Here is a 7,344-nt window from a genome sequence, read left to right on the forward strand (position 1 = left end):
TCTCAATACATCCTCGATTATACCCCTAGGCTTCTTAATGGATCGGTCAGCAAGTTGTAAAACTACTGATGTCGGTTTCAATTCACTTAGGCCCAATTTGACATAAACCGAGTATGGAAGAAGGTTAACACTTGCTCCTAAGTCAAGAAGCGCCCGATTAATGATATGATCAACAATAATGCATGAAGTAGTAGGTGAATCGGGGTCCTTAAACTTTGGTAAAGTGTTATGTTACAAAATTGAGCTCACTTGCTCGGTCAAAACCACTTATCTTGGTGTTTGGCTGTTGTTCTTCCGTTTTTGGGTGCACAAGTCTTTCAAGAATTTGGCATAAGCCGGAATTTGCTTGATTGCATCCAAAAATGAAAGATTGACTTTCACTTGCCTAAACATTTCCATGATTTCATTGGTTTTTGCCTTTTGCTTGTCTTTTAAAATGGATCCTTTTAAGGCATCCAAAAATGGAGCTTTTGGCTCAAAAACTTTTTCAGCATTTTCTTTTGAAAACTCTTCAACACAAGAATTTTCAAATCACTTTGTTTCAAATCATTTTTCAACAAAACCTTTTCAAATTCATTTTTTGGCAAATCTTTCTTTAAATCATTTTCAAAATCATTCTTCAAATCATATTTTGAAGCTTTCTCATTCACAAGATCATGTATATGCATTGAAGGAAGAATGGGATGTGAAACGGGACGGGTGACAACTTGAGGTTGCACCGGTTCACTCTCTTCATTGAACTTTTCGACTTGATTGTCCATAATCCTACCACTCCGCAAGGTAGTCACCGCATTAACATGTTCAATGGTGTGGCCTTCTGATGAGGAATGGGTTTCCACAACACATTGTTGCTTAGGTGGGGCATTCATAGGCATTTTTCCCTTCTCTCTTGCATTAAGAGTGCTTACTCTTTGCCCTACTTGGGTTTCTAGCTTTGCAATAGATTGAGAGTGGGAATAAAGCAATTGTGTGTTTGCCTCAAAAGTGCCCAAAGCATTCAAAACTTTTTCTTCAAAGGCGGGACTTCTAGCATTTCCTTGGGAATAAGATTGGTTGGGAAAATGAGAGTTAGCAAATTGATTCCCTTGTGATTGATAAGATCTATAACCTTGGGATCCTTGGTTTTGAAGTGGAAGTGGAATGTACTTCCCTTGAAAACCGCCTTGGGAAGGGTTTGAGCCCTCTCCTTGGTTTTTCCAAGAGAAATTCAGATGATTTCTCCAACTTGGATTATAATGAGTACCATAAGGATTGTACCCTTGGTTCACAAAAGCTGCATTGACTTGTTCATTAGGTTCATTTTGCACTTGTCCGTGAGGACAATGAGAAATAGAATGAAGAACACTAGAACAAGTCATACATGTTTCATTTGATGCACGATGAGAATGGTTAGGGAAGGAAGATACTTGGTTCGCCGAGTTTTGGTTAATCAAAAATTGATCAAACCTTTGAGATAAAGACTTCATTTCGGCGGCTATTTCATTTGAATGGTCAACTTGATGTAAGCCAACACTCTTCCTACCTTATGAATTTCTACCATTCTTGGATGATAATGTTCTATGCAAAGAATTTTCACTCATGCTCTCATAAAGACGCCACACGTCATCCTCATGCCTATCAATGTATGAGCCACCCATGGAAGCATCAACTATACCTTTGTAATTGTCCGATAAGCTCTCAAAGAAATATTGAACTAATTGCCATTTGGGCATGTCATGATGTGGACACTTCCTAAGCAATTCATTAAAGCGTTCCCATGCCTCATGAAACGTTTCTCCATCCCCATGTGAAAATTCCCGAATTGAGGTTCTCATAGCATTGGTCTTAAAAACCGGATAGTACTTCTTCAAGAACTCTTGTTGCATTTCTGCCCAAGAAGTGATTGAAAAAGGCCTAAGATTGTTAAACCAATATTTTGCCTTGTCTTTTAAGGTGAATGGAAAAAGTTTGAGTCTTAAGACCTCTTCCGGCATGTCCGTATATTTTATAGTGGAACATACTTCTAGAAACTCATCCAAATGCTTATTAGGTTCTTCACTTGGAAGTTCATGATAGTTAGGAAGCATTTGAATGGTTTGTAGCTTAATTTCATAGTGATATGCTCTAAATGGTGGCAATTGAATGTATGTGGGTGCATTGTATTCATTAGGCACATAGTGATCTCTTAAAGCAAGTGGAGGATTAGCAATTTGAGGTGCAACATGGGCACCTTGATTTTGATTTCCTTGAATGATGGGAGGTTGTGGAGCATACATTGGCCTTGGCATTCCAAATGGAACTTGGCCTTGTTGTTGTTGTGGTTAGTGAATGAATGGCCTAGGCATGTCTAATGGTGCTTGAATGTTCTCATGATGTACATTTGGATGAATGATACCTTGTTGGTCTATGTGACCAAGGTCCCCTACATGCTCTTCATTATGGCCTTCCATTGATGTAATGGATTGGGTAGAACTAGAACTTCCTCTTCCCCTAGGATTTCTAACTACGAATTCAAGATGCAAATCAAGAGGGTCAAGAGTTGGTCTTAGTGATCTACGACCATGCATGCACAATGTAAAAACACACAAACACAATGAATGAACAAACACTTCGACTTCACAACAATTCAATGAATCTTCCTCCATAAACACTTAACCCATACTCCTATGCTTTAACAACAATGATGCAAAGAACAATTAAGAATGCCTCCACGCGGGCTCACGATTTATCTAAGAATTTAAAAACAAGCCTCCACGCGGGCTGACGATTTAACTAAGGGATTGAGTAAAGAAAGTCTTTCAAAGGTCCTTTAGCACTTCAACTCCAAATTTATAGCTTAGCTTAGCAATTTTTAAAAAAAAAAATTAGCATTTTTCCTTGCTTGCTTTGCTCCTTTGCTTGGTGGCTCCTTTGCTTGCTTCCTAGCTCAATACTCCTTATCAAAGATGAACAAACACAATAAGTAATCAAAAGAAAAATAAAAACAAAGTAAAGACACTATCAAAAGAGTATTAATTCCTAATTGATTCCACAAATATGACGTTGCCTAATCCCGGGCAACGGCGCCAAAAACTTGGTGGTGTTTTCCGTCGTCGCTACACTACAAGCTTAGAAAGTGTGTGCATTAAGGCGAGGGCCAAGTTTTACATTTATAAAAGCCAATACTACCTTCACTAAAAATATAGTTAGGGTAAGTAGGGATCGTCCCAAGGAATTGGAGTCGAATTTGGTTGTGGAATCACTATTAGGGTTAGTAGGTCGAGTGATCAAACAAATAGTTGGTTGGTTGATTAAACTAGAGAGCAAATTAAACTAAAATATTGAATGCAATAAAGAGTAAGTAAGAGAGAGATCTTGGGGTTTAGAGGTCACCACCAAACAATACTTTTCTACACCCTTAACAAGTGACTAATGAGGGAAATGTGTTTTACAATATTGATGTGTGTGTGTGTTTGGTTTATTCAATTAGCAAGGACGACCAATTAAGTATATATTGTCTAAGCAACATGTGAAAAGCACAATATATCTAACAATTAAGTATATATTGTCTAAATAGCATGTGAAAAGCACAATATATCTAGCAAGTCATTAATCCTTTCATTAAGCTCAAAAGCCAAATACACCACAAGGTTAGAGACATATGCTACTTGCATTCAAAAGTATAGAACATCAAACAACAAGTATGGATTGTCCTCCCATCTAACAACTATACTACCACTACACTATAATTAAGCTAATGACATGAAATTAAACTAATTAAGCTAAGGGAGAAGCACAATCCATCAAGAAATGAGCATGAACCATCTAGAAAATTACAAGAGCATTCCATTAAACACAATGTTTTGACATTCTCTAGATCTGTGGCATTAATACACATAGACATGCATCAATAACACAAGAAATAGAAACAAACACATGAACATCTATTCTAGCATACATAGACATATGGATAGAATGAAATGATTAATTGGAAGCATTAAACCACATAAATCATTGAATAAACAAGATCTATATATATAAAAGTGCCAAAACATGTATTACAACACTAATTCCTCAATAATACACAAAATCAAGATGTAGAAAGTATGTTTAGGGCTAACTTTAGCCCTAAGAGGATGTCTAGCCACTCATGGTAGTGCTTCTCTAACCCTCAAGGGCTAACTTCATGGTAGAGATTTGCTCCTTGGTTGATGAAGAGTCTCCAATGGTGTCTCTAGCCTCCTCTTCCTCTAAGCTTTCTCTCCAAAGTTCTACAAGGTATGATATGATATGATGTGATATGATGTAAAAAGTAATTCTTATCCTTATATAGGTAGGTCAAATGACACCTAAAATAAGCTGGGGTCGTACAGCAAATATTCCCCAATGATTGGATAAAGGACAACTTTTTGTGAGCTGGAAATTTAACTTTTTCGCACTGGAGGAAGTTCGATCGATCGAACCTTGGACTTGGATCGATCGAACATAGCTGAGATCTATCGAACTGAAGTTGGATCGATCCTCAATGGCGGCGCTTTTTGGATAAAAATAAATCTGAGATATTTTGAAGATATTTTTGGAAAAAGGACAAAAGTAGTTGGCAGGGTGGTACAACTTGATAAGATCAATCATTTTGATAAAGACAAGGTAGTTCGATCGATCGAAGAATGATGTTGGATCGATTGAACTTTTGAGATCTTTGAAAATGTCATCATGGCTCTGATCCATCTTAAAGTGCTGAGATCGATCATGTTAGATCGATCGAACTTTGATCTGAGATCGATCGAAGATGTTGATTTCCACCTTTTTCTTCCTTTTGCTTCCACTTGGCTCATTTCTTTGATTCATCCCAGAATTGCTTCATTTCTGCTCTTATTTGGCTGAGTTAGCTTAAATTCAGGATAAGCGCGTGAAAATGGAAATAATACGAAATCAATCTAAAACGGTAAAGTAAGATAGATAAAGGTACTAGAATGCCTAAGCTTAAGGGATTTAAATACGCACTTTTCAGCACTCATCACAAGTGGTTAATTACACGAGCTTAGTGGTGATTCCAGCACCCTAAGTCCTCTCTTCATATCTCTTAAATCCCTATCTCAACTTAGTTTTATTTTAATTGCATTTTCATTCATTGAAGTAGTTTAATCATCTCATCAAATCTCTTTGCAATCTTGTGATACACTGGAGTCAAAGTTAAATTCTAAACGTATAATACCTTGGGACGATCCCTACTCACTCTTGCTACATTAGTAGTAATGGTGGTAGTGGTTGTTATAAATTTAAACTTGACCTAAAAAGGCTTTTCTTGAACTGCACATTCATTACATTATTTTGGCGTTCACAAGCGGCCGTCGTCAATAGGTGACATCTGTTTTTTAGAATTGTAATAATAATATATAAAAAGCATGCTTATGTAGAACTGAAATACAACCCTTTGACATATAAAAACAAAGCACTAAAAACATCAACAGGTGCAACACTGAACTGGAAATTACCTTAACTAGATATCACACGTTATATCTTTTAAGATCCTGTGTAGAGGATCTTTTTTGTCTATTTTGTTGCTATTGTTGGAGCAAAGGCCTTGTAGCATGAAATTAGTGACACCGTGGACTCAGTTTAGAAATTCCATTTTATGTAATCCATAGAAATAAATCCTCTGCACAGCATTCATCTGATCTACACAATTCCATCGAAAGCAATATCACGGGAATACTATTTTTTGATTAGTTCTCCCCATCTGAATAACAGCAATTACAGAAATGCTGTGTGCTCTAGGTACTCCTATGTTAGCTTCTTTTGGACATTGAAAACACCCTTGTATGAGTCTGAATAACAGCAATTATATGATGTGTGCTCTAGGGACTCCTATGTTAGCTTTTTTTAGACATTGAAAACACACTTATATGTGTGTTGGAACCAACTATCATTATCCTCACATTTTGAGGTCATTGTTCAACACTGACACCTATGTTAATTTATATTTCACATCATATGTGTGGCTCATGCTTGTGGACATTCCTTGCCATGGTATCTAGTACTTCTAAAAAGATTTTGCTATATGATGTCTCTACAATAAATCTACATTTGGTGCACAAGTAAATCACATAAAAATTTATATATGATTTCATCTCTACTTTCACAAAAATTAATGGTTAGAGTTAGACTGCAGATGGATGGTTTAACGCGGATAGATGAGCTTGTTTTTGTTTTGGCGGCAACAAATCTTCCTTGGGAACTAGATGCTGCTATGCTCCGACGTCTTGAGAAGCGAGTATCCTTTTGAGAGGCTAATTTATACTTCCTTTCTGCATTGAGAGGTTCTATAGTTTAAATGTTAATTGACAAGTTTATGTGTCTTATAATGAGCTTACTAACTGTGGGACAAGTCCTAATTATATTAATATAAATCATATTATTACATGATGTGAGTGACTTCTTTGCTGCCATGTCATACGGCTGCTGATGCAATTCTTATAAAAAGTCATGAAAAATATATAAACACAAGTTATTGGCATGCAAAAGTGGGAGTTGATTGACTGCTTGAGAAATTCCATTGTTGAAATACTTCTTTGCTCTAAATTACTTTAATTTTTTTATTAAAAAAAAAAAGTGTTATCTGTTTTTTTTTTTTCTCAAAAAAGGAAAAATAAAAAACAGGTTATTGTTATGCACAAAGTGGAAGTTAACTAATTGCTTAATAAATTTCATTATTAAATTACCTATATTTGAAATAGCTTATCTTTTTATTTTTATTTCAAAGGAACAGGATAATTAGAGTCAGTTTTATGATCTGGTGTTTGTACATACGAAATTATTACATGGTTCCAGGCAAATCACGTGTTGACACATACGCAAATGTGTCAGCTTTATTTTACTTTTTGCTCATGAGTCAACACGTGATTGGTTAGGACCATGTTATCAAAAAACCATTTATGCATCTTAAGTTATTATCTTTGCAAAACATATCAGAAAAAAGCCAATTTGATATCATGTAAACAGAAGTGTGTGTTTTTTGTATTCATCTATGAAAACAAAATATCATGTAAACAATCACAAAAGTAAATGCCCAATTCATATACTGCTAGATGAAATTTAAATTACATTGGATGGACAAGGAAGTTAGGGAACCTAAAGGAATTAACAAGCCAGGCAGAGGCCACGTCATCTCTATATTAAAATTTCCCAAACTTAAATATGGGATAACTATATTTATTAACAAAAATGAGTCATGTTTGTTCTCAATTGAGCTAAACAAAGAAATCAAACTGAAGATGAAAAATGAAAATAGTGATTATTTGTTTTTGTTCTTTCCTTTTCTGTCTAAAACTCCAAAACAAAGGGAGGATTATGGCCTTCTCTTCCTTTCTTTTGATGGGATAACCC

General features: G+C 35.7%; 1 pseudogene; it reads left to right on the top strand.

The window, feature by feature from the left end:
• Nucleotides 1-1,710: 1,710 nt before the first annotated feature.
• LOC132310742 (small nucleolar RNA R71) lies at nt 1,711-1,809 on the top strand (annotated as a pseudogene).
• The last annotated feature ends 5,535 nt before the right edge of the window (nt 1,810-7,344 follow it).

This window comes from Cornus florida, unplaced genomic scaffold, assembly GCF_030987335.1.
Source record: "Cornus florida cultivar Cherokee Brave unplaced genomic scaffold, ASM3098733v1 CherokeeBrave_3.0.0_Hap2_Chr05, whole genome shotgun sequence".
Lineage (NCBI taxonomy): Eukaryota > Viridiplantae > Streptophyta > Magnoliopsida > Cornales > Cornaceae > Cornus > Cornus florida.